Consider the following 15,937-nt stretch of genomic DNA (forward strand, 5'->3'; position numbering starts at 1 on the left):
TAATAATAATAATAATAGTAATAATAATAATAATTTAGAAAATAAAAGAGTCTTATGGGACACACTGAAAAGATGGAGGTAAATACTCATTACATTTTTACTGAGGGAACAGGTAGGATGGAATCCCCTTGAACATCTCTTCCTCCTTATTCTCCTTTTGTATGTATTCCTGTGTATTCTTCTGATAGTTAAATTGTGGAAGACTATCCTATGGTGGTTAACATAGCTAATGTTCTTGCCGTTTATTAATACAAATGATATAAAACTTTAAGTGTTATATACTTTTTTAAATAATGGGATAAGCCTGTGTGTAGGACTGCATTGGTTTGGGCAGGAATGAAAAGTCCTGGGCTGATAATGAATGGAGTTCGAGCAGATAGGTTCTTAGAGGAAGGGCATGTTGGAAGCTCCAGTGCCCATCTTGCCTCCAGTACCTCTACCCATCTGCCGCTTCTAAAGTGGCCACAGGAGACATAGCAGCTTGTGACTTAAATGTAGCCTGTTGTTCCTAGTAGGAACCTGAGGGATTCAGAGAGTAACGATTTTCTGTATGAAAACCATGTATCGTCTCTGAGAATGCATAGTGTCAGATGGAATAGCAATGAGCATTCCAGTTACATGGCTTAGGATTTTAAAGGTAAAATGCTGTTTTAGTGCGTATTCAGAATTTTGTATTTTTTTTTAGTTTAAAGTGTTTCCTTCTTTACATGATTTAATGTTTTATATTCTGATATCACTAAGTGAATATTGTTGATTCACTAATAGTATGAGGAATTTCAATGAACATGTTGATATAAAGGTTGTAAAGGCAGTGATAAGACTATTGCTGTGTTGAAATATGTCTGTTTATGGTTGCTTTCACATCTCATTTAATTGTGTTTTTGCAGCACCAATTGTATTATATTACTTAAGGTCAAGTAATCCAGTTGACTTTATGGCACTTTTTCATTTAACAGTGCCATTCAGTATAATAAATTTCTACAGTGATTTGAACATTAAAATGAGCCATTTCTATATCTGTTGTTTGATTTCATTTTGATTATGCAGTTTTTCAGAATTACATTATTGTATCACAGATATATGTGTGTGATAGCATGCAAACACTTCTGTGCATATGGCTTCCCTACTCTCTTTGAAGCCTGAAGCATTTGAGGATAAGTGTCACAGTGCTCTTTGAAGCAGTCTTATTTGGGAGGTGGATATCTGAAAGATGGTGATATAAAGCCTTACTCTCCGATAGCCATAACCTCCACTGCCTAACAATGGTATCTGTCGTCTTTCAAGGTATGCCATTTAGCCTTTGCAGTTAACTATACTAATCTAATCAGTCTTTAACCCAAAGACATGCCTCACCAGTTTAACTTATATTTGAGTAATGATAACTTCTCTACTCTTTACCAAGTAACTTTTTTGAATACTTTTAGAAAAATAGCAGTAGCATGAAAACTTGATAGCATGATACTAAGTTAACAAATATATGCATTCAATCCTAGATTGAAGTGCAAGAGTAACCTTTTGTTACACTAAATAAGTCTGGGCTCTGTGGAGATTTTTAAAGATACGAAAAATTTTTGCTTTCCAGTTGTTACTCTTTTTGTATATTCGGTGCATGAAATCATTAAAACTCATAGAGGTAAAATGATTAAGCACCAATATTGCCTACTATGCAAAATACTCTGAACAAATACGAGTGTATCTGATGAGAAAGACTTTGAATGTAGGTACATATTGGTGTTTTCTCAGCTTCTGAACATGTATTGTTCTGTTATAAGCTTACTATCTGAAAAGTATTTTATTATTAAAAGAATAAATGCTTCAGCCTAATTAATCGTTTTGATTCTGCTTTATCTTGACAACTAAAAGAATATATCATGATTTATGTTAGAGCTGTTTCGTTTCATTATAGATTACGAAAGCTCAAGTTATTTTGTCAAAAGTAGTCAATAGTTATTGTTATTCTTAGATTATATTATAGCTTTGCCTTAGAAACTTCGCAAGATACAGAAAAAAGTTTTGAATGTGGAGCCTGAGGGAAGGCATTAACTTGTGGGTTATGAAATGTTAATCATTCGTTCCAGGATGAAGCAGTTCCACTTTCTTAGACTGCACCCTAAACTAGGTATCGAGGATATTGTATTCACTTTTCATTCTATAGTGTCTTTACTGAACTGAAAGAATCTCTGTTATTTAAAAATCATTTTTTCACCCTCAGATGCTGACAATTACATTTTTTGTGTCATCTGAGGTATTGTGACAGATACTGATCGTTGCCCACTTAACAGCCCTTCTTCCTTGTTAACAGAATCACAGTTTTCTTTGGGATGGATAAATATCCAGCCCTTGGGAGTGAAGCAACATTGGCTTAAATTAGTTAGGATGATCTCATTCTCCTTTGCCAAATTTTCCCTACTCTCCTTGCAGCTTGGGTTGATCAGTCTCCAAGTTGTGGCAAATTGGAGTTAAGTGGGTGACTTCTGGGAGTTCTTCCAGCAAAGTGGTTTGATTTTAAATTTTACTTATAAAAGAAGAAGGCCAACTCCCCTTTCCTACATTTGACTGGTTGTGATGTCTGCAACCATGAAGTACAAGTATGAGGACAGAACCCCTGGATTGCCATAAATGGCTGATGGGAGGCTACAAAGTGCCTGGATTAGTGGTGGATATGTGATTTGAGTTCAAGTCTGGCCACCTGCAAAGACTATATACTATTCGTTTTTCTTCTTCTTTTTTTTTTTTTATTATACTTTAAGTTTTAGAGTACATGTACACAACGTGCAGGTTTGTTACATATGTATACATGTGCCATGTTGGTGTGCTGCACCCATTAACTCGTCATTTAACATTAGGTATATCTCCTAATGCTATCCCTCCCCCCTTCCCCCACCCCACAACAGGCCCCAGTGTGTGATGTTCCCCTTTTTGTGTCCATGTGTTCTCATTGTTCAATTTCCACCTATGAGTGAGAACATCCGGTGTTTGGTTTTTTGTCCTTGTGATAGTTTGCTGAGAATGATGGTTTCCAGCTTCATCCATGTCCCTACAAAGGACATAAACTCATCATTTTTTATGGCTGCATAGTATTCCATGGTGTATATGTGCCACATTTTCTTAATCCAGTCTATCATTGTTGGACATTTGGGTTGGTTCCAAGTCTTTGCTATTGTGAATAGTGCTGCAATAAACATACATGTGCATGTGTCTTTATAGCAGCATGATTTATAATCCTTTGGGTATATACCCAGTAATGAGATGGCTGGGTCAAATGGTATTTCTAGTTCTAGATCCCTGAGGAATAGCCACACTGACTTCCACAATGGTTGAACTAGTTTACAGTCCCACCAACAGTGTAAAAGTGTTCCTATTTCTCCACATCCTCTCCAGCACCTGTTGTTTCCTGACTTTTTAATGGTTGCCATTCTAACTGGTGTGAGATAGTATCTCACTGTGGTTTTGATTTGCATTTCTCTGATGGCCAGTGATGATGAGCATTTTTTCATGTGTCTTTTGGCTGCATAAATGTCTTCTTTTGAGAAGTGTCTGTTCATATCCTTCGCCTACTTTTTGATGGGGTTGTTTGTTTTTTTCTTGTAAATTTGTTTGAGTTCATTGTAGATTCTGGATATTAGCCCTTTGTCAGCTGAGTAGATTGCAAAAGCGTTCTCCCATTCTGTAGGTTGCCTGTTCACTCTGATGGTAGTTTCTTTTGCTGTGCAGAAGCTCTTTAGTTTAATTAGATCCCATTTGTCAATTTTGGGTTTTGTTGCCATTGCTTTTGATGTTTTAGACATGAAGTCCTTGCCCATGCCTATGTCCTGAATGGTATTGTCTAGGTTTTCTTGTAGGGTTTTTATGGTTTTAGGTCTAACATTTAAGTCTTTAATCCATCTTGAATTAATTTTTGTATAAGGTGTAAGGAAGGGATCCAGTTTCAGCTTTCTACATATGGCTAGCCAGTTTTCCCAGCACCATTAATTAAATAGGGAATCCTTTCCCCATTTCTTGTTTTTGTCAGGTTTGTCTATTCGTTCTTCTTAAGCCCATTGTCTTAACAACTATTCTGTGTTAATTCCAGTTAAAGCATGGTAAATTATTTAATGAAACCTAAATATGTCTTGATTAAAATATATATTATTATATTTTACAATTAGAAGGAGGTATGGTACTTCTCCCAGTCTTGAGACATATTACAGTTCTTGATTCTTGTTGGAGGCTGGAGGGCCAGACACCAGGTGCTTTTCTGGGTCTGTGAATCTGTGATGTTCTCTTAATCTTCAGAAGTCACAGTTCGTTTGAATTTTCCTCTTTTGAGGCCTTCCTATCTTTTAGCCTACTAGCTTCGCTATCCTATTCTGCCTTGTTGTGGGTCTTCTTTTGGTTTGTTTTTGTACCAGTCTTGCTCTCCTGTCTAGCCAGCACACACTGCAGCCTAGTTCTAGACTTGCATGGCCCTTAGGGCTTCTTCCTCAGTATTTCATCTCACTGAAGTTTCCTCTGATTGACAGGATTGTTTAATTTAGGCATTCTGACTTTATGTTGAAAATGTAGCTGACCACAGATCTACTGAAATAGGATAATCCTGCAAACTAAATAACCAACCATTTGGTCAATCTCTGCCTCTTTCTGTCTGTCTCTTTGCTCTCTCTCCCACTCTTCGCTTTCTCATATACACATACGTGTGTGTGTGCGTGCACACACACACACACACACTCATTGTAAAACTAGAACTTAAACCTGTCATCATTGTCCCTAAAGGATGGTTTCTAGGCTTCACCTTTTCCATGTTTCTTTGTGTTCCTTTGTCAGTGTTTTCAAGATGAAAATATTCCAGTTAGAAGGGGAACAAAGTTTTCTTGTTATCGAGTTTATAGTTTATTCTTACCACAGGTTGCCAATTCAGAAATGTTTGTGTAGTTAGTAGCATGCACTGTGAAACCACTGCTTCCCAGGAGTTAAGTGCTTCAGTGCAACTTCAAGTAGACACTTTTAATATCCTTTCTAGCTTATTTTAAAAAATAAAATGTTACATGTAAGGTTCTGTACGGCTCCCTGGATACAAGACATTATTCCTAACAGACTCTGTGCTTTAAAGACTTCTAGGATAAATCTCCTGTATATTTACCCTTTGAAGTTTGACAACTGTATTTTAAAAGACAAGCTGGATGTTTATTATATTTTTACAGAGGGAAGACAATCATTATTTTTAATGAATGGAATGGAAAATAAAAGGGGAAAAAAACCCATCCCCAAATGGATGCAAAGTATACTATATAAAAGAGCTCTGACTGTAGAATAAGGACCATCATAGTTTTGCTTTTATAATTAATGTGCTTGTTTTTGACATATTGAGACTATTAGTCTGATTTTAGAGCACTTGTTACCTAGTTGCTTTTAAGTGTTTATGTCTTCATGGTTAGTCTCCATATGACAGGAAAAAAATTAGAAAAATGAACGATGTATTTAATTCTACTTTCATCTCCAACATTTATTTGTTTATATGAGAAAGATTTTCTGCTTTTATTAAGGTCTTAGTGTGTTTACTTTTGCTACTGTCTCTGATTTCCTGTACATGGGGCCTCTAGAGCTACGATGCAGATACTCTGTTGCCTTTCCTTATCCTTTCTTTAGGCAGCTTTCATGGTTTCTTATTTTCTTGGGGTCACATTTCACCAGCTACCCTCTTTGGGGCACATTGTCCTTTCCATTAATGACCAATTCTTGTTCATCTTTCCTTTATTTATACTATCCTGTTGTTGAGGCCCTGGTATTTGTTCACACCATGGACCTGCTGGTCTTCTGAGCTGCCATCCCACAAAGATAACTGCACGGGGAGAGCAGGAGCTGAGTCACAGCTACTGCTCACAAAAGGGCAGTCATTTCATCCTTTTTATCTTTCTAAAGAACATAATTCTGTATTTCAGTGAATTTTTTCCTAAAGTCTCTGCTATGTTTTCCTTTGTTCACCATCTCATGCCGATAATAAAAATGTAACACTTCCCTTCTTTAGGAGAAATTACTGGTTGAATATGTGTAGTTGAGAGAGCACTGAGGGGTGGGATGGCTTGGTCAAAATTCCTCCAGACTAGTTATCTTTTGGTTCTTTTCTAAGCTCGTTTCCATTATTCTTTTCCGTCATTAGTATTTATTAAGAGCTTTTATGTTACGAGCCAGTGCCTATGCTAGCACTGGTGATACAAAGCCAAACTTGACAAACATGGACATATGGTGCTAGCACACAGCAAGCACTTAGTGAACCCTTTGTTGATTGAAAGAAAGCTTAGTGCCTATATCCATTTGCTGATACTTGTAACCTTGATTAAATAATCCCTGATTGAAAGCCATCCATGATTTCCTATTGCCTGTGTAAAATCCAGAGTATGCACAAGGTTGCTGTGGTCCCCGCAATCTGGGCGCTGTCTGCCTCTGCAACATCATCTCCTCCCTCTTCTCGTTAATGTGCTGTGGCAGCACTGGCCTTGTTTACTCACTTTGAAACATCAAGCTTTTTCCTGCCTCAAGTCCTATTACTGCTTGCTGGTCCCTTTGTTGGCAATACTTACTCATGCCCCCAACCCACACCCCTTGTTCTTCATGGCTTTCTCAAGTCAGCTAAAGTTTCGTCATTTCAGAGAGTCCTTTTCCGAGCACCCAATCTAAAATGAGACCTCTATTTTAGCACTCTTTTTCTCCCTCTGTAATAACATTTTATATAACTTGTAATAATTTTGTTTGCTTGATTTTTTTCTCCCCATTTTATTCTAAGCTTTAAGATGACAAGAGTCATATCTACCTTGTTTATCATTTTATCCCTAGTACCTAGTATGCCACCTAGCAGATAGTAGTTGCTTAGAAAATGTGGTCGAAGGAATGATTTATTAGGGTTTGAAAAATATGGTTGCCATTCGCTTTGTTAATTTACTTACTTTTTTTCTGCTCTGCACACTACCAGTATCCTCTGCCTAAAGATATCATCTCTTCTACATAGAAACACAGAAACTAGTCACTTAAGGGCTAGTGTTACTCAGTTTTACTGGATTAAACTAAAGAATTCCATACACATTTTTTTCACTTTCATGGGTTATATTAATCAGACTGTGAAAGCTGCCATTATCTGTTATGTAAATTTTGACAAAAGAAAATATGATTTTCTGGAATTTCCCTTGTATAAAAGTATTTCTAGAAAAAAAGTTTCTTAGTTCAGGAAACATTCGTCTAGAACAAGCTTGTCCAGTCTGCGACCCAGGACAGCTTTGAATGTGGCCCAACACAAATTCTTACATTTTCTAACTTTCTTAATACATTATGAGATTTTTTTTTTAAGCTCATCAGCTATTGTTATTGTTTGTGTATTTTATGTGTGGCCCAAGATGACTGTTTTTCCCACATGGCTGAGAGAAGCCAAAGATTGGACACCCCTGGTCTAGAACATGCCTGTGATATTGTGTAAAATTTCATGTGATTGTATTTTAAGGCTTTTTAGTTTTGACAGTGGCCACCCAGGAACAATGACTTTTAAACTTATGGAAGAGACACTATCAGAATAAATGACAGATTAGAATTTGGCCCAAAGAGGTATTTTGCTTGGATACTGCAATTGTTTAAACATTTTTTTTAAATTGATGCTTTTAGACAGATAGACCTTCTTGATTTTGGTCACAAATACTACTGCTCACCATTGTTTTATAACAGCCTACTTTTCACATTTATGTTGCTTAACTGGACCATTTAGGCCTTTGTGTTTGTAGCCCCTGGCTTAGAATCTGCCCCCCCAAAAATGAATCTTTAAATGATCTTTAATAAAATATTTTAAATTGTATATATACATAAAAGAGATTGCCAAAAGAATAATAATCACTTGTGTTTGAAAGAAACAACATACTATAGTAGGAGAATCAGCAGTCCTGGGTTTTAATCTCAGCTCTGCCATTAATTATTTGGCCTGAAAAAAATCACTTTGGAGTATCAGTGTTAAGTTTTGAGTATTTAATTTTCTTTTATTTGTAACTGAAGGTTTATGATTTTATCTGTTCCTAAGTTTTATGATGTCATGAACAAAGAATTAACACCAAGATCAAGATTTAAGGAATTTGTCGTGTCTCTCATTCAAATTTGTCAGCTCATTCACTGCTTCATTTAACTTAATTTAAATTTTTCCTAGGCTTATTTGTACATCTCCTTGAATTAAAGAATACATATATTCAACTTTAATTTTTGGAGCTAGAGATTTTTGGAGAATAAGTGTAACAGTGCTTCTATCTTCAGAGTCACTCTAATATGACATCTTATTTGTTCAGATTTCCTTTTTCAGCCTCAGCCCTTCATGATTATTTGGCTTTTCAAAGAGAAGGCATTTGACTGTCATGTTAGCTATGTCTCTCTACAGGGCATGGGACATGGGACATAGGACATGTATACCATATACTCATGATATTACTGTAGAACTCACACAGAATACTCAGTTCTACAGGAGGGCAGTATTCACTAAAGAAGTTCAGAAGAGGGCTGGGCACAGTGGCTCACGCTTGTAATCCCAACAATTTGGGAGGCCGAGGCGGGCGGATCACCTGGGGTCAGGAGTTCGAGACCAGCCTGGCCAACATGGTGAAACCCCGTCTCTACTAAAAATACCAAAAATTAGCCAGGCGTAGTGGTGGGTGCCTGTAATCCCTGCTACTCAGGAGGCTGAGATAGGAGAATCGCTTGAACCTGGGAGGTGGAGGTTGCAGTGAGCCGAGATTGTGTCATTGCACTCCAGCCTGGGCAACGAGAGTGAAACTCCATCTCAAAAAAAAAAAAAAAGTACAGTACAGAGAAGTGGGTTTAATTCTTGCTTAGCAAATTCTGACATAGATCTAAGGGGATGTTAAAGATTTTGGTAAATAGAGATGAAATGGAAGAGCACTGTAGGAAAAGGAAGTATTGTGAACAAAAGTTCACAGGAAAAATAGGGAAATGTTTGGAAACTTTAAAAGCTTGGTTTAGCATGAACATATTCTGAGTTAGGAGGAGTTATGGGAGATCAGGTTGGGTGATTTTCTAGTTCATATGCATTCTTAAATTCAAGATTAAGAATTTGTAGAGCTTTTACTATAGGTGATGGGCAGCATTTGAAAGCTCTGTTGCTCTGGACTCTTTTGTGTGATACAAACTCAATTCAAAATCACATAAACATGAAAGAAAATGTAATTGAGTCATGTAACTGAAAGTTTTAGGGTGGTTGGCTATGGGCAAGCTGGATCCAGAGATGTCATTTGTTCTTCTGCATCCTTGACTCTTCTTTCCTGTGTTTTGGCTGTATGCTGGAACAGGCTGTTTCCATGTGGATCACTCCCAGAGCTAAGCTTATATTCCACCAGCTTAGTTGCCTTATCTGCGAGTACCTCTTTTTTCAGAAGTTCTAACAAAGTCTTGAGATGAACCAACTGTACCTTTTTGGATCATGTGGCCTTTGGACTTGTTAATGAAGCAAAAGGCATCTGATATCATGTTTGGCAAGGCCTATATTACATCATCACTTCAGAATCAGGAAGCGGAGTCAACCCCATTCAAAGCACATGAATTGAGTACAGGAGAGCAAAAGGAAAATTACATTACATTTCTGGTTTTTTGTTTTTTTTTTTTAAACAAATCTTGCTCTGTTGGAGTGTAGTAGTACAGTCATAGCTCACTGCAGTCTTCAACTCCTCAGCTCAAATGATCCTCCCACCTCAGCCTCCCGTAGTAGCTAGTCCTAGCTAGTACAGGTGTGTGCAACCATGCCCAGCTACTTTTTAGTTTTTTATTTTGCAGAGACAGTGTCTTGCTGTGTCGCCCAGGTTGGCCTTGAACTCTTAGCCTCAGGTTATCCTCCCACCTTGGCCTCCTGAAGTTCAGGAATTACAGGCATGAGCCACTGTGTGTGACCCATTGCTGGGATTTAAATAAGGGGAAATGATGCTTTTTCAGGTAAAAACACCAATGAGTGCTATAATGGAACATGAGACTGAGGTAACGAAAACTGGATAGGATGATTATTACAGCAGTATTGGATGGAGACTGTTGATGAGTATAGGAGATGATCATTGGATTCTAAATATCTAATAGAAAAATATTGAGATTCTAAATGAGAACATTAATAGTAGGAATGGAAGGCAGGAAAGGAACTAGCAATATGGATGAAAGTTGTGTTATTTGCATTTTACTAGTTATGAAATTTGTCTGGAAGGAACTGAAATTTACCTTTGTCCTATCTATGTGAAAAGGATTTGAGATATAAATTAATTTAGTCAAAATTACAGAGGTCGCAATTAAACTACTTTAGTGGTTATAATTATTTTAAAAACTAGATAATGCTAATAATAAATTTTTCATATTTACTCATTACATTGGCTTAGTAAGTTTGTTTTGGCAGCATTTTAGGTTACTCCATGCACGTAAATGTTCTAAAATTTTTCTTTAAAAATCTAGTGTAATACTGCTTTCTTCCACTTAAATGCAATTACATATATACATATACACACATTCATATGTATATATATACACACAAATATACAGTCATGTGCCACATAACATTTTGGTCAATGATAGATTGCATGTGCAATGGTGGTCCCATACGATTATAATTGCCTATTTTTACTACAGAATTTACCTTTTCTGTGCATAGATACACAAATACTTACCGTTGTGTTATAGTTGCCTACGATATTAAATAGAGTAACATGCTGTACAGGTTTGTAGCCTAGGAGCAATAGGCTATGCAAATATAGCATGGGGGTGTCCAGATCTGTGTAAGTACACTCTATGATGCTCATACAATAAGAAAATTGCCTGGGAAGCTGCGAAGATGGCGGAGGAAGGCGTGCCTCCCTAAACTGGCCTCTGGGCTGGGGGCGGGCAGCCCCCGGGAGGCCGAGTGCATCTGTTGGACCGTGCGAGGAGAAGAAAAAAAAGAGATCGGCCAGAGGAAAGGAACTAACCAAACATTCTTCCTCTCTACCTTACAGAGGGGAGTGGTCATCTACGCTAAAGTAAAGTGTCACGCGCGTCCGTGCGAAGAGACCACCAAACAGGCTTTGTGTTTCTTATCACAGGAAGAAAATTTTCCTTGACTTTTAGGTGCTTTCATATTGATCTCAAAAACAAAATTCTGAACTCAGGACTTGGCAGATTGTCTCTATGTTGTCTCCTAGAGTGGGTAGTCCTTCTTTTACCCAGTTACTTTCTCTATTCTTGAAATGTGGCTATCACTTCTCTACACATTACCTCCATGATTTGGAATGGAAAAGGCCACTTTTCTTTTTGTTCTGCCTCTCAAATTCAACACAGAGGAGCTCCTAGGATTCCAGTTATCCTGCTAACATCTCCAGGAAGAAAGAAGCAACTCGCATGGGTCTTCTGCTGTTTGCTTAATTATAAAGACATCATTTTGCAAGCTGAAGGCTGAGTTTCATTTGAAACAGGTGCTTAGGTGGTGATATTTGTGAATACTTTTCATTCCAAGCAAGAAGACTAAAGAAGTAGCAAGTATGGATGACTTCAGGGTTTAAAAAAAATGTCTTCCAGTTTCAGCCACTACCATGATAAGCACAGTTGATACTGCAGCAGTAAATTCCAAATATGTGTTTCTAATTTGACGTGAAAGATACTAAAAATTTATATTTGTACATTTAAATCCTGGCTCATCCTGTGACATAGATTTACTGAATAGGAACAAAGGCCCAATTTTAAACAAAAACCTAGGCTGGGTGTGGTGGCTCACGCCTGTGGTCCCAGCACTTTGGGAGGCTGAGGCAGGTGAATCACCTGAGGTTGGGAGTTTAAGACCAGCCTGACCAACATGGAGAAACCCCATCTCTACTAAAAATAGAAAATTAGCCAGGCGTGGTGGTACATGCCTGTAATCCCGGCTACTCGGGAGGCTGAGGCAGGAGAATTGCTTGAATCCGGGAGGCAGAGGTTGCAGTGAACTGAGATTGCACCACTGCACTCCAGTCTGGGCGACAGAGTGAGACTCCATCTCAGAAAAATAAAAAAAAAAACTTTGGGCATAGAGGAGTCGGGGGCAGAGCAGGGAGGATGAGAGAATTTTCCATGTAACTCCTTTTCCTTAAGAAAAAGAAGCAAAAATGCCTCATGCAGTGCCATGTGACTTTGTGGTGTTTCACATTATATAGCTACATTTTTTTGTAAACGCATAAGATTAACTCTTCCTGCAACCCAAGGTGGATACTTGGATGTTTGATTTTTATTTATTTATTTATTTATTTTTTGAGGCAGGGTCTGTCTCTGTTGCCCAGGCTGGAGTGACTGGCGTGATCTCTGCTCACTGCAGTCTCTCCCACCCGGGTTCAAGCGATTCTCCTGCCTCGGCCTCCCAAGTAGCTGGGATTGCAGGCGCGCACCACCACGCTCAGCCTGATTTCTTGCTCTAGATATTAGATATAATGTTAGGCTGAAAAGGCTGGGACTCAGATACTTTCCCCAGTTGGGACTGAACTTTCTCATCAGAGAATGGGCCTCAGAAGCAATGTTCCTAAACTTGTGGTTGGGTCATCGTGGAAAAGAAACCTCAAACAAGAAAAATAATTACAATAAAAAAAAAAAGAAAATTGCCTAATGACGATTTCTCAGAAAGTATCATCATTAAGCAATGTATGACTGTATATATAAATACACACAATCAATAGGTGATTCATTATTTGGCATTAACTTGTCAAACTTATCACTTTCCCTCCTGCCAAAAAGTAAGATATTAAGTGCATCTGTAGAGTTCATGTATTATGCTAGATCTGAGAGTGAAAATGAATGAGTAAAGTTTCTGCTCGTTACTATGCTTGGTATATAGTTCAGAAAAGCCAGTTTCCTCCTCAGTGATCTGGAATAGCAGGCATACATTTGATGAACACACATTATGTGCTAGGCACAAATGATACAAAGGTGAATAAGACAATATGCTTTAGGAAGTAAATTTCTTCTTTTGAATATAGTTCTGAGGTTTTTTTGTTTGTCGACTTTAGTACCATTTGAACAATGTTCTCTTGAGTCAGCATTCTGAAAGGGTCATTTACTAATATGTTTCTAAGAAAATTTCCCACACTTGGTAACCTATCTTTCACTGTAGTAGGGATCTAAAATGTAGGATATGGGGGGATTTTAGCTCATAGTTTCTCTGTGTATCCAGTATTGATACAGATATTTATTTGTATTCAGACTTTTTGGTGGTTCCAAGATTTTTATAAAATTAAAGTAGATAAGAATGTGAATTAGTTTTTGTCATTTTTTCCTTTATCATAAATTTAAATACAATGAGAAATATTTTCATAAAAGCCAATATAATTCAAAGCATATATTATACGTATATTTCGTGTGTGTGTGTGTGTGTGTCTATGTGTGTATGCACGTGCACATGTAGCAATTGTATTATGGAGTTTCTCATTCAAATATAATGATTCTTAGCTTTCATTTTGTATCATTTGCTTAGTATTAGAAAAAGCCTCAGGATTTTCAAAGGGAATTTTTAACTTTTTAAAACAGAAAAAATGAACTCACTTTTATTGAAAAGTATTTTTCTATGCTATTTTGTAAGAGGATCACTGCTAGGAAACCAAGCAATAGCTCAATGCCGTTACTGCGAAGATTTAAGAATCCTTGACTTACTATTTTATTATAATTGATGGGAATGAAGAGATAATAACTTTTAATATAAAGAGTGATTTTAGGATTATGCAGTTATTTTAGTAGCAATATTATTATTTTTCCAAGTCTTCAAAGATATTTAATGACATTCATATTTTATTTGCAGTATTTTTTGAAAGAGAAGCAGAGGTTAAGAATTGAGGTCTTATTTGCTCTGAAATTTGAGCCCTGTTTAATATGTCAGTAGACTTTACGAAAGTAACCATTTCTTTGATTTTGGTATTTAGAACTAGGAATAGAAAAAGGAAAATGCACATACGTACACATACACATAAGAAATAGAAACGGGCAGTTTTAGAATTGAACTACCTGAGAAATGTTCAGGCTTTTGGAAACATGAACTTAATATTTGTCTTCTTTCAATCAGTTTTATTTTAGATAAAATGCTGGCAGATGGTAGTGATCTACGTGAACACAGTTGAGTTTTCTTTATTTTTTCCATGGAAAAAAGCTCCCAGAAACTTTTGTTCTTTAATATGTTCAGCATGCATATGTTTTACATGTATTAATGAGTATTAAAAATGCAGGTCCTAATTAGATGTCTAAATCTGAGAGGAGTTGTGGTGAGTACCAGCCTCTTAGAATTATTAAAAAAATACAGTTTTGAGGAACAGGAGTTTCTTTTTTGCTGTGACATCTTTCAGCCTTCTCCTGTTCCAGAAGGAATTTGCATTATAAATGCTTCTCAGCTACTATGTTCTAGGGTTTCTACTAGATATTGTGAGTTTTGATGATAAACCTTCAGATGTTGATGATGTCAAAACTTGGGAGAATTCAGAATATTTATGTTCTATTATCACCTGTTTTATAGGAAAAAAGGTAATACCTTTTTTTACTTGTTTAAATATTTAGGCTTTAGATGGGGCATGAATAGTTACAAATTTTTGATATGCCTTATATTTTAGAAAACCGGTAGAAAAATCTGAAATACTATGTTGCAACCTGGTTTTGTTTGGTACTTTAGTTTTACATTTTAAAATGTGGGGGGTAGTGGTGGGGAAATCCCTTCACTCCAGATTTATCTAAGAGTCACCTGAAGTCTTTCTTCTAATAGAGTATAATGAAATGGTGCCGTCTGAATCAGTATTTCCACATTTGTAATTTTGGATATTCAGTTTGTACTCATCAACATTTATCTACATTTCTGTTTTATTTTTAAATTTGCCATGCAATCCTCTTTTAGCTAATAAGCACATCTAACCAAGAATGCCTTCTGTTTTTCATAGACATCGAGTATTAATTGTTCTCTCACTTATTTTGTCTTACCGACTAATGTGTTTGTTCTTATTTTGTCTTACCGAGTAATGTATTTGTTCACAACTCCAAACCACAAATTAGGCACACAGGTACCGACTATTCCCAACTTACAAATATTAGTCCATGCAGTGTGAATTTCTTCAATGTTTGGGCATTCCTAGGAACATATGATGGTTTTTGATGTTCTCTCTTGTACCTATTAGACATTTTATTACATAGGAGCCCAGAGAGACGAGGAAAGAGCCTTGGACTAGAAGTCAGGGGAGCTAAATGCAAGCCCAATTCAGCCACTTAACTTTAAAAGTGCAAATCACTCTCATTCTGTATCATCATCTGCTAAATGGTGAAAATAAAAATAATACTCTTCCCTTTTATCTTCAAGATTTGTGAGGATCAAATGAGATAATAATCTTCCAGGAATATTTTGTAAACTGGAGTAAATAATGTTTTAAAGTTGGAAATGTTTTAGTTAGAATTTGTACTGTTCCCCTAAGTGGCTGATTTGCTCTGAGTTTTTTTTTTTTAAATTATTTAATCTCTAGTCTCTGTTTATTTTAAAATGTGAGTAGGAGAGATGACGTAGAATTAATACTTTTTAAAAAACGTAGTGCTTAAAGAGTGTTTGGCCCAAAACCATAATGTACTCCTTTTATTCCTCAGTTATAGGTGGTTTGATAGGCACAATGACAGAGCGGGAAGAAATAATAGAGGGAATATTGTTTGCAGATTTTTATTCTCTCTTTTAACTATTTCAGTTCTGGTATCAATTTTGAATTATAGCTAAATATCAGCAATCAAATATTTGGGGGTGCTGGGCACAGTGGCTCATGTCTCTAATAACAGTGTTTTGGGAGGCTGAGGCAGAAGGATTGCTTGAGGTCAGGAGTTTGAGACCTTTCTTGGCAACATAGCAAGACTCTGTTGTTACAAAAAAATTTAAAAAAATTATTAGCCAGGTGTTGTGGTGTGCACCTGTAGTTCCAGTTACTTGGGAGGCTGTGGTGGGACG

General features: G+C 36.8%; 1 protein-coding gene across 12 annotated transcripts in view; it reads left to right on the forward strand.

The window, feature by feature from the left end:
* GTDC1 (glycosyltransferase like domain containing 1) overlaps positions 1 to 15,937 on the forward strand; it is a 421,645-nt gene that overhangs the window by 155,681 nt on the left and 250,027 nt on the right. The window lies entirely within an intron of this gene.

This window comes from Hylobates moloch, unplaced genomic scaffold (assembly GCF_009828535.3).
Source record: "Hylobates moloch isolate HMO894 unplaced genomic scaffold, HMol_V3 SCAFFOLD_24, whole genome shotgun sequence".
Classification (NCBI taxonomy): domain Eukaryota; kingdom Metazoa; phylum Chordata; class Mammalia; order Primates; family Hylobatidae; genus Hylobates; species Hylobates moloch.